Below are 24,086 nucleotides of genomic sequence, written 5' to 3'. Positions count from 1 at the left end.
CAAAGACTGACCTCCCTACAGGAGGTGTCCCTTGTTCTAAGGTCCACTCAAGGAAGTGACACCTTCCCCTGACACTCGCATTTTGCTAGGCACACTGGTGGCCATGCACAGTGTGGCACGACTTAGCATATACTAATGCTCTTCATGACATCAGCAACCGTGGTTGACCGGTCAAGGGATGGAACTGGCATAGGGAGTTGTCCAACTGATGGAGTAGTTAGGGAAAGTTGGATACTAGGGTTTTGATAGGTTATACCGTACTCTATCTTTGCCAGAAGCTTCCAAGCGTCTCCTTAGAACAGGTTCTACCAACAGTGGTCATGACCATAGGTCTCTGCTCCCAAGGAGTTTAGAATGCAGAGTCTGGAGGTGGCAGCGGACAGACCTACAAGCTGGAGAATGTATGTCCCGCCAGGTGCTGGGAATGCTCTCCAGGTCAAGGAGAAGGCCATCTCTTGTGTCAAGGAGGTACCACATGTCCTAGACAGGTAACATCAGAGCCTGCGAGTTAGCTTTCAACTTCTGCAGAAGTTAGCTTAAAAGGCTTTTTGCTAATCTAACGGACAGAGGGCCCAGTCCTGCTTGGCCTGACAGAGGGCCACCCTGTGTCCCCACAGGAGGGACACGTCCTTCCCCAAGAGAACCTGCCACCAGGAAAACGGTTCTTTAAAACCACACAGGTCCCCTCCTCCACACTTTGAAAAGGGCCACTGATCCCCTGAAGGCTATGTCATGGACACCTGGGGGCCCTGCATCCCAGGTAAAGAACTATTAGTTCAGGCAGAGAGGAAAGTTCAGCCACTCCAGCTTTACTGCTGTTGCTGCCCCAACCCCGAGTGGTGTCCCTGTCCCAATGCCTGAAACCTGGGACTGTCATCTTCCTTGGCAAAAGGGATTCTGCAGAAGTGATTAAGTTAAGGCTCTTGTGCTGGGGAGACCATCCTGCATTATCTGGGGGGAGGGGTCCAACCTGCACACCCCCTTCCCTCACCCCTCCTCCAGCATCTCTCCCAGATGCATCAAACAGGTAGAAGAAACCCTGAGCCGAAGGGGACTGGTCCTTTATATTCCTCACCTTTATCAACGAACACTCTGAAACATACCTACCCTCTACTGGTCCCTGCCCTTCCCTCCTCCCAGGACGTTGACTTCCTCAAGCTCAGGGGCTTAGCGCTGCAGTGTGACAGGTCCCGGAGGCCTCTGGTCTCCAAGCTCCTCTCCCCTGGCCCAAAGCAAAGGCGTGAGTCTGCTCTGTGCATTCCCATGTCTCAGTATCTTCAGTTAAACAGCCTTCTTACAACAGCCTCAGTATCCTCCACTATTTCCCAAATCTTCATCTCCATAAGGGACAAAACAGACACGTTTTTACTCGCAGACAACATCAAACTTGAAGGGTTACAAAAATACAACTCCATAGTTCACGCACTTGCAAACCTGGCAATAGTTAAGTGCCAGGAAAGTGGTATCCACAAAAAGAAGAGGTCAGGGAGAAAGACAAGAAGTAAGATTTGGTAGGGGCCTGCCATGTGCCAGGACCTGAACGAGGAAGAGCCCAAGTGGGCATGGAAGGCCTCCCAGAAGGAGCGGCTGTTTTGCTGGATCCTGACGGTGGAAATCCAGCAATGTCATTTCAGAAGGAGACGCAAAAGCTGCTCAGGACTCAGCAAGGCTCCTCTCCTTTTTAGGAAGGAACTGGAATGTTCCAGTATTTCAATGCCTGCCTTTTAATACTCAGACCTCACTGTGTGCCTGGGCTTCCTGGGGCTGCACAGCAAGGCACCACAAGGGACCACACGGGAGACAGCAGTCCTGAGCTTCATGTTTAAGTCCTCATTTTGCCACTCGCTAGCTGACGACCCTGGGCAAATGACAGTGACCCTCACCCCCACCATGCCTCAGTTTCCCCATCTGTAAAATAACAATGTCATTTTCCTTGCAGGGTGGCCGTGATGGTTAAATAAGCCTGGCACCAGGCCAAGCCTACTGGAAGTGGTCAGCGAATGCTGGTGGAAAAACAGGACTGACGCAGGGTTAGAGTCAGAGTGATTAAATAAAGATAAGCAGATGATCACTGCCCTTCTTTAGGGCCTTTTCCTCTCAAAAATAACATGGTGTTCTCTATCCCCGCCAAATCCCCAAGCATCTTGGGAAGAAAGGTTTTAAGTTCCCTTTGAAGAAACCAACTGAGGCAGAGCTCAATGCATCGCCCCACTTGCTCGGTGAGTCACGGCAGAGCCGGGCCGAGGCTGTCCTCCTCTCCTGGTCCCTTCACTCCTCCACCGTGTGGGGTCGGCACTTCAGAGTGGCTGTTCCCACACGGAGACATCGCTGTGGCAGAGCAGTAATGACCGGCATCTTAGGGCCCAGGGTCTCTGGTTCCTTTCCTGGCTCTACCAGTGACCAGCCATCGGGCTTCCATTTGGTAAGTAAGTGTGGTAGGCAGAATTATGGCCCCCAAAATGTCTGCGCTCTAGTCCCCTAAAACCTGTGCATATATTATATCGCAAAAGGGACTTTGCAGAGGCGATCACTTAAGGATCTTGAGCTGGGAAGACTATCCTGGATTATCTGGGTGGGCCCAGTGTAATTACAAGGGTCTTTAAAGAGGGAGGCAGGAGGGTCAGAGTCAGAGAGAGATCTGAACACACTACTTTGCTTGCTTTGAAGATGAAGGAAGGGGCTAGCAGCCAAGGAATGCTGGCAGCCTCTAGAAGCTAGAAAGGCAAGGAAGTACATTCTCCCTGGAGCCTCCAGAAGGATGCAACCCTGCGGACATCTTGATTTCTGACTTCTGACGACCAGAACTGTAAGATAATACATTTGTTTTGTTTTCAGCCACCAAGGTCATAGCAATTTGCTACAGCAGCAGCAGAGAATCAACACACTAAGTAACCTCTCTGGGACAGACAGGGCAGGCTATCAGTGAGAATTCTGCTTAATTTCAGCGGGCAAAAATAGAAAATTTCTGAGGGTAGCAGCTCACTGAAAAGAAGGAAAAGTTAAAAACGATGTTTCAGAAAGGGCCAAGTGTGCCCAAAGGAAAAATGGGTGCTGTTTCTACCAGAAGAAAGGGGACAGGCAGGTAAGCTAGCCCCTCTCGACTACAGGTAGCCTGGATGGCCCCTGCCCCCTCCATTCTCTGATGACGCTAACACCCGAGGCCCATGTTTTGGATACTCCTGGAATTTAATTTACAGAGGTGACTGAGTGACAACATGGAGAGGTCACCGCCACTGAAAGAAGTTTTATTACATGCCGTTCCCAAGAGGAGGAAACATGGCACACCACAAAGGGCCATGCCGCAAAGCCCCAGGTCAGTCAGGAGGCAGAAGGGGCAGAGCAGACAGGTGGCCCAGAGCCTTTAAGGTGGTTTCATGGGAAGGAATGGGGGAAGCAGGGTAGGCAAGTTGGAGCAAGTTCAGAATTGGATACATGAATAATTCCCATGGGCTCTGGACTCTAGGGGTGGGCTCCAGTTGTCCAATACCTGGGCCTAGGGTGATTTAGGGCAAGGGAAATACCGGCTTGGTGTGTGCAAGTTCCAGAAAGGAGGCGGTTGGGGGTATGGGCCTTGGACTGGTTGGTTTGCACATCAAAGGCCAGCAGAGAAGTTGTCCGCTGTCTCTAGGAGTTAAGCTAGGCCTGAGAAGGGCAGTCTCTCCTCAGTCAGCAAGACCCCCAAGAGATCAAAGCATCATAAGATACAGGAAGTAAAAAAGATGATTAATTAGTACAGTCCACGGCCTTGAGGATGGATTGTTGTCCTCCTGACTGTCTCACATCCTCCTCTCATGATGTGCTTTTTCCCTTAGGACCTTGGTGAATATACCTTCTCTTGCTGGGTCTGTTCCTTCCACCTCCTCCACTTGGGAAAATCCCAAGCATCCCTCAGACCCTGACATACACACTTCCAAAACCGGCACGTCCCTTTAGTGCTCTGCTCAGGTGCACCTGTCTCGCCCTACAGGAGCCCACAGCACCCTGCCCAGGGGGGACCAGAGAACAGTCTCAGGGCGTCACTCACCCCTGCACTCTTGCACCCTGCTTCACCGTGAACGACGTGTGGCTTTGGGACAGTGACTACAGTCTGATGTTTTCATCTGCAAAACGAGGGTGAAAATTCCCAGCTACCTTGCAGGGCTTGGTGAAGATTAAACCAGACATGGAAAGGGTCTGCTGTGCAGGCACATAGCAGGTGTCCCAGAATGGCAGCCGCCACCTTTCACCTCTCATGAAGGTCAAGACTCAGGCTAAGCTGGCCAGCCTCTTCCACTTTTGACGTTGCCATCACGCACAGAGCACAGCCAGCAACCCTGCTTTGCCGTCATGTGCCTCTGGAGCAGATCCCTTCTCAGGGAGGTTGTTTGTGGGCACTGAAACCTGGCCCTGCCAGCCTGAATGCTGACAAAGGGAGCCTGGCTCAAGGTTACCAATAGGCAGCAGCCGTCAGTGGGCAAAATGCTCAAGCCAGGAAATGGAGGGACCCTATGGCACGGAATCTTAGAAAATCTTTTCTCCTCTGAAATCTGAGGTTTATAGTGGGTAACTGGGAGATGATTAAGGAGGGGAAAACCAACAAAGAACAATCTAAAGGGACAGCAAAGGATTCATTAACACTCAGGAGTCTGATGAGCAGTCTTCTGTCACCAAAGAGAATCCCAGAGGGGAGATGCCTGCGGATGCTCCGCACTGTGGGAGATGAGCCAGCCAGCACTGCTGGCTCACAAGAGCTCTCCACCCTCATCCATGTGGGGGGGGCCCGCCCTGAGCAGCCACCGGAAGAACCCCTGTTGAAGACCTTCACTGGAGGAATCATTTTGAAACGATTCCGCGGACTGCCGGGGTCACCAGAGTGATCACTTCAGAGGCATCTTGTTAAAGCAGCCGGCAGGCTGGTCACTTTAAGCTCCATGCACCTGAACACTCAGCCCACTGACATCTAAGATTGCAGAGTATAACTTCCAGCCAGCCAGAATCAGAATAAACTTTTCAACAAACATTATATTCAGCAGGATGATATCCACACTTTTCTATTATTGATACATAAATTTTATTTAATATGGGCATCTTCATCTTGGGGGAATAAAAATATGAGTCTTCTTGTTTCTGTTGGATCCAAGGGTCTCTTGCAGCAGATCTTCAGCCCTTCATAGATGCTGCAGTCAAGACCACTGTGGACCACCCACTTTCTCCGTGACAATCTCCTCCCTTGGCTGCAACGCACTAACTTGGTTCTTTTTCTCTCTCCCGATACTTTAGTCCTGTGTTTCTGCTTCTCTCTCTTTGTATTCTCTTCCCTAGAAAGATCAGTGAATTTTGTAGCTTCAACGATTCTCTCTAAGCAGGAGCCCTCCAAGTCACTGCCATTTTCAACCCCTGCTCTGCCATATCTCCCCTGGGATGCTCAGTTATTAAACCCAACCAAAGCATGTGACAGTTCCCCATCCCAACTTCCACGGGTCTGTCCTCCACATCCCCAGACCTTCAGGATCAGAATGTCCAAGCCACTTTGACATCTGCCTCTTTTTTCTCAGTCACCACATGAATCAAGTTTGACTGAAGTTTCCTCTATTGTAGAAATTCTTAGCTTGGGACCAGGGAAGCATCTGAAACTCCAAGCAAAACTGTGTGCGTTTTCTTCAGCAGAAGGGGAACAAAGCTTTCATCAGCTTCTCAAAAGGTTCGTAACTCAATGGATTACTTAGCTGCTTTAGGTGCTTCTTCTTATTTCCATCATCCTATGATTTTATCCATTCTCTTTTTCCTTGACCCTAATACAGATCCATATTACATAGCCATTTGGTTATTAAAATGGATTCCTTCTTGGTCTCCTTGATGCTGACCCCTTCCTGCCTCCAATATGTCCTACACATGACCAACAGAATAATCACCCCATGGTTAATATATGGAAAACAGCATCCACTGCCCAGTGGATCAAATACCCAGCCCGGTATGTGGCACAGAGCAGCCACAGAACATGCCACGTAATGCTTAACTTACTCAATTTCATCTCACTTTGTTTACTAACAGACCTGAGTACAGCCAGGCTGGTCTGGAGGAAGGCCGTGGGGAGTATAGGAAAGATGGAGTGAATGTGAGTCCTGCCACCTGTTAGCTGATTAAACTTAGAGACCTACATCCCTCCAGAACCTCTGTTATCTTAACTGTAAAATGGGAATATTTGCACACTGTCTACCTCACAGGTACTTTGGCAATCAGACTGGCTTAGGCTCACTAAAGTGTTTTGAAAAATAAGTGCTAAATCAATTGGAGGCCTAGGGTTAGCCTTTCCTGCCAGCCAGCATTCTTTTTGGTGTCTCTGTTTTTTGCTGATCTGTGTTACTATTGCCTGGAATGCCAGCCTGGGTTCTTTCTGCAATTCAGACCTTACCCATATTTTTAGGTCTTTCACCGCTTCCACCTCCCTCCCCACCCCGATTTCTTGTGTTCACAAAATACTGTCGGATTAATCAGGATTTCACCATTGAGTCTTTGATGACACATAAAGCAATTCTCGTTCTTGGCTCATTATTTCGAAGCATCAGCAGAATGCTTTGATACCATGCAATCTGCATTCACATCACAACAATCCAGTGAGGTAGGGGTTTTTATTATTATTTTTCAACTGAGGAAACTTAGGAAGTTTAGGCTTGGATCAAACCCAGGCAACTATTCCGAAGTTCAAATTCCTAATGCACTAAGTTATCTTGTCTCCCATCCTTCTGGATTTCTCAGTTCTGTCTTCTTAATAAGCCTACCATTTTCTTGAGGGTGGGGACTGAAGACTTCACTTCTTTTGTGCAAGAGTTCTAGAAGCACATTGTGTGCTATGTAAATATTGTGTTTCAGAATGCCAGGTACATGAGAGGTACAATATGCTGCTCTTAAGTCATTTGCTCATGTCGTATGCCTCCCTCCTGTTGTTTTGGGTGTTTCCATGGAAAGTCCTCATACAGACCAAGAAAAGAGCCAATTTTAAAATCTAAGTATATGGCCAGTGACAATAATGGAGAGAAATAATTTTTGCTTATAATCTGTGATCTTATGGTAGGAAGCTAAATTTAAAATCTCCCCAAATAAATCTGTGGACAAAGTGTGAAGCCTGGATTATTAATAAGCATTTGCAATATCTTTATTTATCCCATCTAGCAGCTATGAGGGGCTGGTGACAGAACCTTAACACATAAACTGCTGAGTCTTAAAGAAAAAAAAAATTAACAGTTACCATATTCCCAGGAGAAGTCTCGTTAATTCAAAAGGCAATGATTTTTTGAGATCAAGCCTCTAAGAGATGGTTCTATGCAATTTGCTAATGGCCATATGTGTCTCCTACATTCTTCTCCATTATAACCCTCACTGCTCTCTGTCCCCAACACATTGTGTAAAATAAAGTATAAACATACACGTGCAAATGGCACCCTTATAAATAGCCGAAGGGAATTTGTAGCTGGCTTAGGACAGATATTACGCTATACAAAAATATAAAATATAAAGCAGGTTTAAAAACACCCCATGCATTCTAGACTCACTATCTGCCCCACTGGAGGGGAGAAATGAGGATGCTGGCAGAGCAAAACTAACAATCTCATGCACAAAAGATGCTCATTAAACTTCATCATCCTGTCTACTCTAATGATGCTTTCACTTAATAAAAATTCCCCGAGCAGTTGCAAGGATATTAGGCAAGGTCTTTGGTTATGTATCAGAGGTCCGAGCTGTCACCAGCAAGCATGCAGTTCAGGGGGTATGTTCCCTGGGGAAGGAGCAAATACAGCTTTCACGGAATACATGCAGACCAAAAATCGATAACTCCAACTTGCTTCCCTGCTTAAGCATTTAAGAAAATAGGTAATCCTTTTAAATTAAACTGCAAAGTGCTAAATGCTGCAATTTCCAGAATAAACTAAAAGACAAAGGGAAACAAGTCTAAGGGCATTTTTAAGTTTTCTAAACAAGCTACTTCCTTAATAGACTTCATATCTAGAGTACCGGAGAATATTTTTTATGAAAAGAATTATTGTGTGATCCAGTACTTGGCACTGGTAGAGATTAAAAAGGAGACACCTAACCATATATGTCTGGATGTGTTTGTAATACACACATAGACGTATAAGCTATTCATAAATACGAGGAAGTGAGGAATTACTTTTACATGAGCATTTACCCCCTTTAAAAATTACTTCTGAAAAAACATTAATATTAAAATTCTCTAACTTGAATCTGGCTCTCAAAAGCTAAATAGTAATTATGTAATAGACCCCTTAACATGAACAGTTGTAATGTTAACACAAGATAAGCACAAATTATTGCTTTTGTCCATATCATATAACCCACTTTAAATTTCACATCCTGCCAAAGGGACTTGGCTGCAGAGATTACGAGTTGGGGTAACAGTGAGGCATTACCCTAAAACTTGAATTTAAAGGCAATAAGAATGTCTTTTCCGTGTTAAATATCAACACAAAATAGATTAAAGCAGAAACATGAAGAGTCACCCCAAATTACACCAGCACAACTCTGAGGCAGTGAGACTTGACTGGAACCAGACCAGGGGTACTAGCAAAGCTGGAGAGAGAACTGTCCATCAGAAGAGTGTTGCTGTTGGCCAGCAAGGCAAACAGTGGGTGACGGTGGCAGTGGGCACCCTGCAGAGAGGGGCGGTGAGGACCCAGGCTGTGAGTTCTATGCAGGCCCGACAGGGCTACGTCTCTCAGAGGAAGCAGAGAAAACAAACATGGCGTCACCACTGTGTGGTCCGGCCTTCTGGCACCACCCTCCACGTCCCCACTCCCCAGCACAGGGTGTAGACAAGTCAGGTCCCTGCCTATTTCTGAGGTTTGACCTTTCTATCCACTCTGCCTGGAATGTTCTTCTCCAGGTCTCCCTGAGACAGGCACTATTACCACCTCCGTCTTACGGGTGAGAGTAAGGACGCACGAGAGCTTAAATAGCTTCGATGTGAATGGCTATGCTGACCCAGTTTTAGTGTCAAAACAAGACTCAGTCTCAACCCCCTCCCTTTGCCCTGGGCACGGTAACTAGTTCATACACGAGCCTGTGGCCACTTTAAGCCAACTAGAGAAAGACCTCAGACCTCAGCTCAGACTGCTGGGAAGAAAAGTTCTTTCTTTCCTGTTTTACTTGAATTAGGAGCCTAGATCTGCTGCCAGCCATGTTGACATCTTGTGAAGAGAGCCAGCCTTGGAGAGACACCAGCCCAGCCCAGACAAAGCAGAACTGAGAGGGGGAGAGAGATGGGGTCCAACGACACTGAACCCCGACATCACGCCATGCCTGAAGTCTACTGTATTGCTAGATTATTTTTACATAAAATAACCAAATAATCCCTCCTCCTCTTAGGCTTTGTGTTCCCTGTAATCAAAGGAATGCTGAGTCCTGAGCAACACATCCCTCTGGTCTACTTCAAATGTGAATTTCTAAGAGAGGTCCTTTTTTCCCACATTATCCATCTTTGACCACATTCATTTCCTTCACACCAAGAGTCACAATATAATTAGTTTGTTTATTTGATTACTTATTGTTAACAGAGTTAACTCATTGTTTCCTGCCTCCCTTAACAGAAGACTAACTCAGAGCAGGAACCTTGTCTGTCTTATTTAGTATCCTCTGTGACTGGTGTGCCATGGGCGCACAATGAAGGTTTGTTGACTGAGTGAATGAAAGCAGACATCACTGCACCTACTAGGATGTACTAAGAGTATCTGACTACATGAACGTCTTCCCAACTGGAACAGGGACTGTCTGCATCATTTTGTTTCTCCAGGGCCAGCCAAACACTAGTCACCCAATAAATATTGATTGGTGAATTAAAAGAATATCTTAGGCAAGAAACATTTTCCAATGTCCTCAATTCCACGCCCTTCAAGTGATTATACATCAGCTTCCCATTTAGAGCTGTGTACTGAAAGAAGACGTGCCACGCAGGCCAAGGCAAGTCTTATAGTCTTTGGAGGCAGTTATCTTGTTATGGAATTCTGGTTCCTACATCAGTTTCTTAAGTGTTTTCCTCACTTTCTGCAGGACTTCTCAGGGTGAGACTGGGCAGTAAACGCACCATGGCAGCATGTTGAGGCCACTGGGAGCCCAGTCCATCATCTTCATGTGGAAATTCTCTTTCCCAGTACTGTGACCAGGGGTTTCCATTGAATTCCTTTAAGTGCAATGGGTTTTTTATTGAACATTAATTACCTCTGATATGAGTAAAGCTGAAGATAGTAATCGTTTATAAAAGGGAATTAAGTTAAAATGAACACTAGGAAAATAGTGGGTTTTTTAAATCCTTTCCTTTAGACAAATTAAAAATCAAAATGAATTTTTATTATCATGGAAAGATAAGAGTCTTTCTGGTCACACATGGGTCCTTCGCGAATGGCTCAGCATTGTTCACGACCTCTGAAGTTGTCGAGCTGGTGATGACAACAGCAAAACTCATGCAGCTCTTACTACACATGAGCACTGACACAGGAAGTTTCTATGGCATTTTCTAGACATTCATTCATTTCAACCTTAAGCAATATCACATGAACAAAACCATGTAGGGTGCACACTTGTCCCGTGGCTCTAGATATAAATAATATTACAAATACAGAGCTAGTGTCACAGGACCAGGAAGCCCAGTGTCTAAACACAGATGCCTCTGCTTTTCCTTTGTTTTGGTTTTACCGTAAGGACAAACAGTAAAAGCATATATAGAGGGATTACTACTACTATTTCTCCTCCTCTTTGAGGCTCACAATTTGGACTCTCTGTTCCTGAGACTGTTCCTCTCTCTCTGTTTCTTGAGCTCAGGTGACTTGATGATTTGACCATGGCAGGTGACCCATGGCCAGGTCACCAGAAAGCCAGACAGCTCTTTAAATTTAAGTATAAGCCTATAAGTTCCAGAGTGCAGAGCAAGTAACACTGAACTGGAACTAGGAACGCTTTGGAATAAATCCACTAATTGGGTGATCTGTGTTTCCCTAGATAGAGAGTGGGGTGTTTGGACTTAAACAGCAGTGGTAACTACTAGCACGCACCCTGCTGCACCCCCTCACACATCGACTGGGCGCTTATCAGACTACACCCAGAACCCACTCAGATCAAGTGCTCCAGGCAAAGGCTTCAACCTGCTCAGAGATGGGCATTTGAATGGAACTCGCGCATGTTATATATGAAACTTGTATAGTGCTGTCCTTTTATTAACTCATTTAACCCTTAAGCAAAATCATGTTAAATGGAACCTTAAAGGGCTCGAATCTCTAAGGTGGCCCCCGTGCTCTGGTCAGATTACAGCATGATGCCTGAGATTTTAGCCAGCAATGTATCATTTGCCCCTCCTCCCCGTCCATGGATTTTCTATAAGGTGAGTCATGTTCCACTTACAGACAGAGCAAGGAGATAAAAAAAAATTTTTTTAAAACAAACCTTAGGAATCAAAATCAAGAGAGCATCCATCTACCTACGGGTGGACTTTTCCAAACAGTGTTTTAGCCATGAGGCTCTCACCAGGTGGACTTCAGGAAGCAGCAGCTAGAGACAGCTAAACTCGATTCATTCCCTTAGGCCACTTCCCTGGCAAAGCTGAATTCCCTCATGTAAGCTGGGCTCTCTCTCAAGTGGCAAACCCCACCTCTGGAACATGGCATGGCAAGATGATCTGTGCTTTTCCTCCATTCCTGACCCCAATCTTGGAACTACTGACCAGTGGTAAGGGGAGGCTGGCAGAGGGGGCGGAGATCAGCTTTAGGTAGGCAAAGAAACAGTGGTACTTGGGAACAAGCCAACAATTGTCAAAAGAATAACAGAGAAGACACGTATGAGAGCTTAACAGTAGACGAGTCTTTGGATCCCATCTTTCCTCTAGTTTCACTTTCATGTTTTGCGTAAGATGACATACTCCGAAGAGACATGGAAGATTTAAAAAATATTTTTAGCTCTGATATATTCAGCAGATTTAATATATGTCATCCCATTTCCTCTCAGTTTTTTTTAATCAGATTTTTAAGAATCCCAGAGAAATTTATGGTCTTCCAGTGCAAAAAGGTTAAGAACTAAGATGTTTGTGGTTTATGCTTGATGTTAAAAACAGTCTAGCAGAGGGTTCCATGCATCAGCAATATGTCTGGGTGGGGACCATGGGAATGCGTCAACAGGAGGATGGACTCTCCCTGGGGGCTCAGGCTTTAGTTGTTTGTTGTCCCCAACAGAGACCTGTAGACTCAGCAAACGTGTGGCCGTGGGTGAGGAGAGAAGAGCTAATGCTTGTCACAACAGACCTTTTCATCCAAGAATCTCAAGTGTTTCATCCAGGAATCTCACCCACAAAACACTCCTGGAAGGTGTCAGAGCATCCTAGACACAGATGGTAAATGTGAAACAAAAGTAGAAGCATGCGGTGGAGATGCCAGAGGACCAGGGCATCTGTGGACCACCACCTGGGGCTGCTCTGTAGTCATGGTTTCCAGTACATCGAGTGGGTGTGGCCATGATGCGGCCGAGGCGATGACACTTGGGTGAAAAATCACAAAGGGAATGCATGCATGACAGCTATTCAAATATTAACAAACCATGTTCTGTAACGATAGTCTCAAGCTGACCTATGTTTTCATGGAAAAATACTCTCCCCTGAATAGCTATTAATCAAAATTGCTATTTTCCCCGGAAAGGTAAAACAAGGCTCTCTTAGTCAGTCGTACCTGCTATATTGAATACCTACAGGGAGTTCATTTCCCCCTCATATATATTTCAGGAAGTTATGTTTTAAATCTTATTTTTAAACACATATTAGTACTTCTAATTTGTAGAGACATATTCCATATTTTCACATATGTATAGAATAGCTCTGTCCAAAATATGAGATCAACAAATGTAACTTTAAATTTTCTAGGAGCTACATTAAAAAAGTAAAAAGAAACAGATAAAGTCAATTTTAATTATATATATTTAACCCAATATATCCAAAATACAATAATTTTAACACGTAATCAAATACAAATGATTGACCTATTTTATCGTTAAATTATAAATGACTTAGTATATTTATCATATACATCTAATGACAATTTTTGTACTATGTCTTCGGAATCTGGTGAGTATTCTACTCTTACAGCACATCCAATCAGATAAGCTATAATCAAGAGCTCAGGAGCTGCATGTGGTTAGCAGTTACCAGATTGAACAGCACAGACAGAGACCATGTGAATATGGTACAATGCCCCATCTTCTTGGACTTAGATGAAAGGAATTTTGAAAGTTGATGGATCCTTTCTTGGCATTTGGTTACTTTCAGTGCTTTAGAAAAAGGAAGGATATATATACACACAGATTCACAAACACACTCTATTTTTTTTCTAAGTAATCTCACTTACCTAAAGGTTCTCTCAATATTTTTAGTCATTTGTAATAGTTCTGAGGATGAGCCTGTAAAGGGCCAACAGAAATAACTCCTGAAGCCTATGAAGACTGCTTGGGTGGAGGGAAGTATAGTTAGTCCCCCTCTTCCCAAAAAGGAAGAAAACATAAAACAACTGTAAAAGGCAAAAAGTCATCAACCGGCACTGGCCAGAGCACCATCTGGGAGGCGTGAACTAGGAGGGGCTCAAGCAGCAGTCGCTAGAGGCCACGTTATTCCTGAGTTTTGCCATTTCCTAGGCAAGCTGGACTTCCTCACCAGCTCTGCTCCTTCTGAAGTGGCAAATACTAAATCTAGCTTCTGACACTTCCTGATGCCCCATCTCCCTGCCCATCTCTGATCTCTGGGCCAGCGAGCCCCGGGGGTGGGCTGCAGGGAGGTCGACAGAAGCCCACTGCAGGTGGCCCTGAGGCGAAACATCACAATCAGGCTTTTATAAAGGAGAGATAGAACAAGGTGCTCAGAAGAGAGAGAGGACAAATATTAAACATGCTGGCTGTATCAGCGCCAAGAGTATTTTTAAAGTTCCCATTCCTTGTTGAGGTATTTTTTCCATAAAACTCAGAAAGACAAAATTGAAAACTAAAGGAAGATGGAGATCCAAAGAGTCATCTACTGCGGAGCTCCCACAGACGTCCTCATCGTTCTACTCACTTGTTCCAAACTCCACTGCTTCTTTCCCTGCAATGACACAGCCCCTAACCCGCGAGCCTCTTTGGGTTCCCTTGCTCTGCTTGCATCGCCCATGTCACTCAGGGCTGCCACCTCCGCCTCTGGTTGATATCAATGGTGAGCCTTTCTTGTGGGAGGACACTTTGCAGAGTGGGCTTTGAAACAGCCCACAACGAGCAAGGCTGGTCTGACTCGTGAAGTCCAGCTGAACAGAAGGGTTCTGGACAGAACGTGCAGCTGTGCAGCCTGGCCTACTCTGAGCCTCTGTTTTCTTAACACAGGAATTATACTTGAACCTACTGTTTTCGGTGGTGAGGACTGAACGAGGAAATCACGTAAAGGGTCTGTCACTGCGTCTGGCCGCACATTAAACTTGAGACATTTCTTCATCACAACCACTTGTAAAAGAGGTTAAGTCACTTTTGTAGGATCTCATATCAAATGGAAAAGAAAGGTCCAAGCCCTGATTTCAAAAATCCAGCCTGCTTTTGGCGTGTCTGTGTGTGTGTGTGTGAGAGAGAGAGAGAGAGGGAGAGAGGAAGAGAGAGAGGGAGAGCGGGAGAGAAAGACTCTCTCTCTATGCTCAGTACCTGTTTGCAAGTAAAAATGTCTGGTAGACTGTTAGACCAGGTTTTGAAGTTCACCTCTAATAACTGGCAGCTCGGCAATCTTGGAGAAGTTACCGAACCTCTCTGAGCGTGCTTTCTCATCTGGAAAATGGGCTGGATAATAATAGGACATACCTCACAGGGTTGGTGGGAGGATGAAATAACATAAAGTGCTTAGCAGGTACCAAACAGATGCTCAATAAACCAAGGCTATTACACACTGTGCTCAGAACTGGGGTTGTCCATTCTCAACTTGGTTGAAGCCCCAGAGGGGCAAAACGCCTTACGGTTGTATGCCCAAAGTTTTCCACAAAACACAGTTTCTTTCCAAAGAGATACATTTTTTTAAAAATGTTGTAACATGTATATACTTGAGGAAAATATCAAATGGCAGAGAACATAAGGAGTGAGCCTTGGATATAAAACTACCAATAAGTTTAGTCCATTTGTAAGCCTGGTCTTCACTGAACGGAACACATAACCATGCTAGTCAATGCCGAAGATAATGATGGAGAGTCTTCCTGGAAGAAGGTTCAGTCTCTCTTGCTCTGTCCATGGTTCTGAATGGATGGCTCACTAATTGAAATTTCACTAATTGAAAAAACGAATAAGGGTATTGAGTACATCTTCAGTCCTCCACTTGCTTCAGCTCTCCCATTCACAGGCTAAGCTGTTCTCAAGTCTATTCAGATGGGAACTACATTACGTAAGAGTCAATAATCTTTATGGTAACTCTGCAGTGAAAATGTCATTTGTTGTAATGAACACTGATCATAAGTTAAGCCCCTAGCTACTCTCTCTGTTATTTTTCATTACACTGTTCCTTGCTCTGTTATATTTCAGGAGTACTGAGGGAATTCATCCAACCATGTTCGCTAGTCAGCTCTTCGTTACTCAGATTAGATTCTGCTAAGATGCAACGGAGCAATTTGCAAACACACTGATTCTTAAGGAAATGCATCAGATGCTGGTTATACGTTCTCCTCTGCCAATGCCAGTGGGCACCCCCTCTTCTCTCTGGTTATTTGTCCCCTTAATTTGCTATTTTTCTCTCTATCTATCTTCCATTCAACTCACAGTATGGTTCTCCAGGCCCAAATCCGAGAGAGCATTAACAACGTGTCTCTAGATACTTTTTCCTTTAGTAATGACGCTTTGCTCAATTCCACACCCAGAATAATGTTTCCAAAATCATCATCACCTCACGCAGCTCTCACTTGCAAACACTGCCGTGCTTACATTACAGTCATTCCCCCCTCCGGCTGCTTTAAACGGCACTAATTCCAAAAGGCACACCAGCGAGGGAAAGCTGGAATGTTGCCATTTTTTAAAACCCAATATGAAAAATTCATTTTGCATGTTGTATATTAAGCTTGAGAGTGGAATTTCCATATGCCTCTGTGCTCAGTGCTCTTGGAATTGCTTGTAAGTAGGTTGTGAGCCCTCAGAGAGACTATGCCACTGCCACACCGCAGAGGTCACCAAAGGCTTGGAGACAGCTTGGGTTGAACTCTTGGCCATGAACACTTGGAGGCTTTACCACTCTTACTGGGTATGAGGCTTCAGCCCATCTCCATCTGTTACTGGGCATCGCAACTTTTCATCAGGCCATTAGCTTTGATCCTGTCTGCCATGGTGCCAGAGAACAATTTAAAATATTAAGGATAAGAAAATAGCACCTGCAGGCACCAAAGATCTGGGCTCACCACCCTGGGTATCTTTTTAGACCAGACTTGGCTGGGAATACTCCCTTTTCAGGGAAATCTAGCTCAATGAACTGAAATGTATTCAGACAGGCAAGCTGCAGTAATGCCATGTTCTCTGTTACTGTACTTTTCTCCTGATACACATCAGAGAAAAGCTGAGAAGAAATTTTTATTAAAATGTCTACAGCTTTTTAAAGACAACATTAAAATTTTTTTTTTTCCAGACATGACACAGTGCTTCTGGTGAGTACAGAAGACTATCTATTGATGGATGTGAAGATCATGTGTATGGTAAACACACAGGAAACGATTCCAGATCAGGTCATATTCCTTGGGAATTTCATACTTGTGGGAAAGGTGGGCACAGAATCAAGGCCAGAAGAAAGAGCCCAGAATACAGGCAAGGAGGATGATTCCTTTAATGTTAAGATGAACTGTACACACCCTAACATTATGAACAAGAAAGACAGAACTGGCAAACCACATTCTCCTGTACTTAAGGGAAATAATCATGCTGGGTAGGTAATTAACCAAAATCACAATTTCAAATTAAGAGTAGCACATGAAAACAGTAAAAAAGCAAAAAGCAACAGAAAATTTTAGTAGATATTAAATCAAGAAACAGCTAGCATTTGACAAGATTAATTATACACACCAGAAGCCAAAAAGAGAGCTCCTTCGGAATGGAACAATAGACTTACCCTATATTCAAGAGGAATCACTCAGGAATATATCACCGTACAGAACCACAGACGTGAGCATCCTTAATCTGTTTGAACCTCAGTTTACTCATATTTAAAATGGGCATTCTCTCTGCCACCTAATATAGTGGTCATGAGGATGAAATGTCAGGTACTCAGCACCTGAAAACAATTCCCCTTGAACACAAGGTTCACAACTGTTACCAAAATACTCCACTCAAAGCACATTTGTCTACTATGAAGTACTAAGAAATTAAAAGTGAATGGAAAGATATAGATGGAAGGATGTTTAAATAAAAATATCATTTGAGATAACACTCATGTAGTTAAAAATGTTCTAGGCATTCTGCCAGCAAGTATCTACTTTTCTTTGTAACAGAGTACGTCATGTTTTCACTTCACAGTCTTGTCAATTTGTTACGTTACAGTTATGAGTCTTCATGAGTGTAAAAGCTGATAGCGACTTAGTTCACTGTCAATAACTCCTCCGTGACAGCAACATGAATATAGTCGTGCTCCGAGTAACGATATTTCAGTCAACGACAGACCGCCTAGATGATGGTGGGCCCATAAGATTAGTACACCATATGGCCGAAGTGTTTAGTAGCTATACCATCTAGGTTTGTGTAAGTAAACTCTCACAACAACGAAATCGCCTAATGATGCATTTCTCAGAATGTGTCCCTGTCGTTAAGTGACGCGTGACTGTAACTACTGTCACCAAGAATGAATCAATCTAGGCATGCAGCAAGTTCCGTGACATTTTTTTGGTTGAAGGTTCAATCTCATCCCAGAGGCATTCATATTAAAAAACAACAACAATAAAGAGAGGGAGCTGACCTACTGCCTGCTTACATCAGTACATGTTATTTTGGCTGGGTACCCCAAGGAAGTATCCTGTGTGTTTCTCTCCTTCAACCAGACATGGCAGGCCAGCCCTTTGCCCCAAGGTACAGCAAATCAACTCTGAAAGATGGCTGACTCCAGACATATGGACACATGAACATCTGTACATGTGCAGAATACGGACCTTTCTTAGCTAGAATTATAGAGAAAAAAGAACTTTGGCAGTAATCCAAACTATATCTTTCTTCATTTTTAACTTATAAATTTCAATTTTTTCAAAGAAATAGAAATATATTACAACCTATTTAGAAATTCAGAAGAGGGTTAAAAAAGAAAACTGCCAGAAGTCTCCTAGTTCAACATAATTTCTATTAGTATTTTGGCAAATTTCTTTCAGGTTTAAATCTGAAGCATTTTTTTAAACAGTAATAATCAGTTTATAATTTTATAGCTAGGTTTATAATTTCAAACAAAAGTCATAGCATCAGTATCTACCACATAATCATCATCACAATTATCGACAGGCTACCTATGAATTCATACTGCATTTCATAATTAATGCAAATATTTCTTTGTTTGGGGACAGACTGCTTCCAACATTCTTCTTTGACAGAAAAGCCACTTTAGCTGTGTGGTTTGGGGCACGTCATTTAACCTATCTAAGCTTCAGTTTCATTGAAAAAAACAAGGACAAATGATACTAATCAGCATCATTAGACATTTGTGGGAGCTAAAAGAGATAATACATTTAAATTAATATCTCGCAAAAATGTAGGCCTCTGTTTTTGTAAATAGGGGATAACACAAGAAATCATTTTTCACTGGATTGTCTTAAAATGAAGCATATTTCTATATAAGCCAGAAACATATGAGGAAGGAAGGGAAGACCTAGTCTTTCATTTACGAAGGAGAGGCCTTTGGGAACTGACAGCCAGTGGGGAGACTTACCTCGCCTCTATGGTGAAGGGACTAGGTGTGCCCCAGCAGGTACCAGGGGAGGTCAGGCCCACTTCCACTATGGAAGTAGGGGAGTTAAAGGCATGCTCACAAAGATGCTACAACATGGTCTCAAAAAGTACGAGCATCTTTTAAATACGCATACTTAACAAAGTAACAATTTAAGACAACAAGGATAATAAAAGCAACGTAACAACTCATGTATAACACAGTGGATCTCAATCAGGCACCATTTTCCCCTCTGTCACGGGCCATTCGGCAAGGTCTAGAAATAACATTGGTTGTCATACCTGGGGAAGGGCTACGGGCATCTAATAGTTAGAGGCCAAAGATGCTGCTAAACATCCTAGAGTGCACAGGATAGTCTCCAACAAGGAGTTATCTAGCCCCAAAGGTCAATAGTGTTGAGTTTGAAAAATCCTGTTGTAAACAAAACTTACAAGTAAAATTAAACCTTAAGTCCATATTGGATGTTAAAGCCAGAGAGAAAGGGGTCTGTTTCCCTCATCCTATCTAAGCCCCCACCAACGTAACATCTCCCCCAAGTGATGTCTCACGGAGGTGTTCTGTGATATGACTCCATGTATAATGAAGGACACTTTACATTCTAATTACTACGTGTGTATTTCTATTAACTGCAAGTGCTGTCAATTTACCATCTAGAATACTGCTACACAGTTTCTCTTAAACATAAATTTAAGCATGTGAGTTGATTTAAGGGAAAATATTAAACCTTGTAACAAGGTAAGTGCTACTGGATATAGCAAAATCATTCTCCTAACTTTCTGTACTTATTTTTTGTAAATATACCATTCACATGTAGCCATTTAAATTCAATAAAAGGCTGGTACATGAGGTTAGCATTCTCCAAGTTACAAAATGAAAAGCACAGATCCTCTATTTCTAAGGTTTCTTTTTCTCTGAAGGGAACTGTGCTTGTGGTAATATTCAAGGATTGCAGGACCACAGCATAGGGCAGCATTCCAAAGGTGGCCACTGATCAGGACCTCATCTTAAGCAACAGATAGGATTCCGAAGTGCTCAGGGAAAACGTTTCTTAGCTGGGAAGAAGATTGCTCTGGATGTCTGGATTTCTTGAAAAAGGTTGTTTATACACCAGGGCTAGAGAGGGTTGCCATACACACACAGGTGTAAACTGCACGAGAATTAGCACTCAAGTGGAATAGATGTGAAAAGAAAGAGTTCAGCGGCAGAGTTTGAGGAGAGAAAAGCTCATCAAACTCAGCTCCCTCAGATTTAGACTTAGATGTGAATGACCTTGTGAATGACCACTTCTCAGGCTTGAAGTTAAGGATCCTTGAGGATCATCTGGAAGAAATACTAACTACTCAAGAACGTCTGTGAAGGAGCATGGAGAGCTGCAGATTTGAGGGCTCAAGGCTCCTGCATGAGAAGACCCACAGCACTGGCCAGGCAATTTTGTCCATCTACAGATATGACTCAGAAATCTCAGTTTCTAGGTATGAAATTAAGAGAGAACTGCAAATTGGACTACAATTCGAGCTCAAAAAAAAACCCTGTGAAAATTAACACTCTATGTAAGGCAAAGTTGAAAGAAAGTACATTCCAACTGAATCTCATAATCCTTCTTCAATTGCTAGTGATTGAAGGAAATAGAATTCAGTGGATATTAACACATCAATGTCAAAGGAGACTTAGAAAGTTGGAAAATGGACAGGGATTTTGAGGTGCTTCATCTTAAGCCCTTCATTCTAGGCATAATTTTATTAAGAAGCTGAGTGATCATGCCAGGAATACACCGTGGACAGAGTTTCTGCTTCAACCACTCCCCCCACCTCTAGCTCAGGGTACTAAATCCATGTAGGAGGCCACGTTTGAGCTTTTTCTTTTTTTTTTTTTTTACATTTTAAGTAGGTACAGTTTATTTTGAGTCAATTATCCCTGCAATAACCTGTTCAAAAGATACATATAAAAGCTTCTCACTTTCTTATCATTACACATTTTTTTATTTTCTATGTTCCTGAGGTTATCTGCATCCACTGTATCAGTATGCCAGAAACAGAATATAATGGTATATATACCACTGGTAACTATTCCTAACACCGTGTTCAATGACATCATGCAGGCAGTTTTAAAGTGGCCATGGTAGAGGGTTTACACCAGGGAAACTGGAAAACGCTACAAATCATGGGTTGATATATGGTATTGTTGCATATCCAGACTTAAGAAAGTGATCAAGGATATGTTACTAAAGCAGATCACACTTAAAAGTACATGCTATATGTGTGCACTGCATTGTGTACAGCACAAAAAACATTCAGGAAATATTCCCGTGTTCAAATATACGCATGTGGAGGCATGAACAGCGCCAAGAGAATTATTGATGCAACAGCTGGTAGAGAGAGTCAGCAGTGAAGAGCTGAAGGTGACATACCAGGGTGATGTCCATGACCTCCAGTTGGCCTGCTCCCTTCCTTCCACCTCTGTGGGCTGCCCACGGCTCCGCACCCATTGGAAATCTTGTCCCTCCACTTCAGAGCCCAGCTGTAGTCATCTTGACTATTTCTGCCCATGGTCATCGTTCTTTCCTTTGAACTCCAACTCTCCAGTTTGTTGGGTGGCCCTCAACCTTCTTCTGTCTACCCCACCACACCTGGGGATATAATACCCCTCCATCACTTACACTGGCAGGCTCCTGTGACCCTGGGAGAGGGAAGGCCCCCGCATAGTTTGGAAAAGCTCCCTCCCACCACACTGCCATACTCCCCTTATGCCACCGATATGATTCAGAGGATCTTTTACTTCAGTGTCCTGAAATACTGGGTGTCTCTGTTGGTACATACTCCTCAGTTAGATGGGGATTCTCAAGGCAAAGACAGTATCTTATAAATCTCTGTCCGCACAGCCTGGTCCCATACACACAAAGTATACTTAACAGACAATTGCTCATGCGCTGATTGATTAAAAGAGGCTCTGACTTACTCCCTTCACAGGTTCGTAAGAAGAAATATACCACGAAACTGAAGGATACAGCTGGCTTCCTAATTAATATTAGTCACTTGGCAGTTGTTAATTAAGAACTCTAAAATGAAGACCCACCTTTCTACCATGCCAAGTATGTATCACCTTCATTAGTATTTAAGAGATGCAACCACAACTTCATTTTTATGCTCTTTTCTCAGCCCTGCCAGATGGGAACATTAGTTGCATAGTATTTATTAATATAATAAACAAAGATAAGCGCAGGAGCTTGGGGAAATTCAGGCAGAATTAGTCACTCGTACTCCTTCAGTACAAGCTTTACACGTAAGTTGAAGGAACGGTCCTGCTTCTAAGGGAAAGAGGACGATGCTCAATGCAGGCAGCAGGTTCTTTCCCCCAGCCATCACCTATGAAGAGGTTCTGTCCCCAGGGGTCCAGTGTGTCCCCACCTGGCCTGTCCCCCGCCTAGTCTCATGATGCCCTGAGATGAAATATGCAAGGCTTGCCTGTCCAAGTGTCATGTCCTCTTGACATGGGTGCGGAATTTTTAAACTGGAAAAGATCTCAAACGAGAAAAGTTACTGTCCCTTTCAAGACGGTCACATAGCCATTGGGAGTAGCAAGGCAGAGTTCCGTGAGAGCAGAGTCCCCAGTGTGTTCCAATTGGGAAGCATGTGGTCCTTTTCTAGCTCCGCGTATGAGCACCAGTGATAAACTGGTGAGTGCTCCCTTCTTCAAGGCCCTGAAATCGGCATCACCGTGTGACCCACATCCATGGGCTGGTCTAAGAGTGGCAGCTTTCACTCTCAAGAGTGTCCTCTTTTGGCCAGTAAATTACTGAGGCACCTTACTTATCGGGTAATGAGAAAGTAGAAGAAAATCAAGAAGGGGTGGGTGAATGCCATCAACAAGTTATACACACTCCCTCCTCCTGAGGGCCCATCCTAGCTCTGAGGAGTGGGAGCAGGAGCTTGCCTTTGAAGTCAAAAGGAATGTGAAACCCAGTTCTGCTCCTCACAGACCGGGTGACCTTGGGGAAGGGGCTCAGACTCAAGCCTTCTGATCTGCGAAAAGAGAATAAAAACACTACATTGTGGGGTTGTTGTGAATGTTAGACAATGTGTGCAAAGCGCCTGGACATAGATGACAAGCAGTGGGTTTTCAATAAATCCTTTTCCTCATAACATTACAATTCTAAGAAACGACCCATGAGGCCCACACGTGCTCCCACGTGGCGCGACTGGCCTGTCTCGATGCACGGGGGACGATGGAGAGGCGGGTTAAACGCAGAGATTCTGGAGTCAGAAGGAACAGTCTGAATCCCAGCTCTGCCACTTCCTAGCTATGTGCTTTTGGGCAAATTACTGACGCTTCAGTTGCCACATGTGGAAAATAGGGATGAAAACCACAGTACCCTTGCCTCATGGGTGGCAATGTTCCCTTGCAGAATTGCTGGAAATCTGCTGGGGTGTCTGTGGTTGTCCCAATGATTGGGGGCTCTAAGGGCATTTACTGGATGAAAGTCTGGGATGCCATGTCTTTGGATATGCAGGCCAGGCCTGCAACATTACGAGTGGTCTTCCCGGATACAGGACCTCTCAGTGTCCACTGAACATTCATGTAGACGGAAACTCTAGAACCTAAACCTGCTTTAAGTATGAACACAAAGTATTTTCTGTCCAGTATCAATGTGTACTGGATATTCCAGCAATGCAATTTTTGTGCAAATTGCACTGGGTGGGACTCCCCGAGGTGGGAGTATAGTTTTTTCTGTTTCTGGAGCTTCACTAAGAACTGTTCCCCGTTTCGGCAAATCGCATCACCGACATCGAGACCACTTACAGCATCTGAGCAGCTACCACCTCTGCTCTCTGTCAGTCTGCAGTGAGCGCTGTCAAATTCCCAGAGAGGACTTCCACGCCCAGATGCACACACCTGACCACTCCTCCCCATCCTCTGGTGTAGCCAGGAGCAAGTGTTTATAGACCGAACGCACTCACTAACAGGCTGTATTCCTTTTATTTCTCTCTATGTTATAGTTGGGGAATTACAATGAGTTTTTAAAAACAATTACACGTGGAGCAGGTTATGTCACCTACGAAACCTATTTCAGGATTGTAGTGGCAGGACAAAAATATGGGTTACACAGAGGATCTGAGAGGTTTGAGAAACAGTGCCCTTTCTCACAGGGTTGCCGAGAAGATTAAATGAGGTAACC

At 44.1% G+C, this 24,086-nt stretch overlaps 1 protein-coding gene across 3 annotated transcripts in view; it reads right to left on the bottom strand.

The window, feature by feature from the left end:
- The window catches only part of RSU1 (Ras suppressor protein 1), a 308,922-nt gene that overhangs the window by 134,799 nt on the left and 150,037 nt on the right, over window positions 1-24,086 (bottom strand). The gene's annotated exons all lie outside the window — the stretch shown is intronic.

The sequence above is a fragment of the Equus asinus genome, chromosome 29 (assembly GCF_041296235.1).
Source record: "Equus asinus isolate D_3611 breed Donkey chromosome 29, EquAss-T2T_v2, whole genome shotgun sequence".
In the NCBI taxonomy this organism is placed as follows: Eukaryota; Metazoa; Chordata; class Mammalia; order Perissodactyla; family Equidae; genus Equus; species Equus asinus.
Note: the sequence above shows the minus strand (reverse complement) of the source record. Positions and strands in the feature narration are given on the sequence as shown.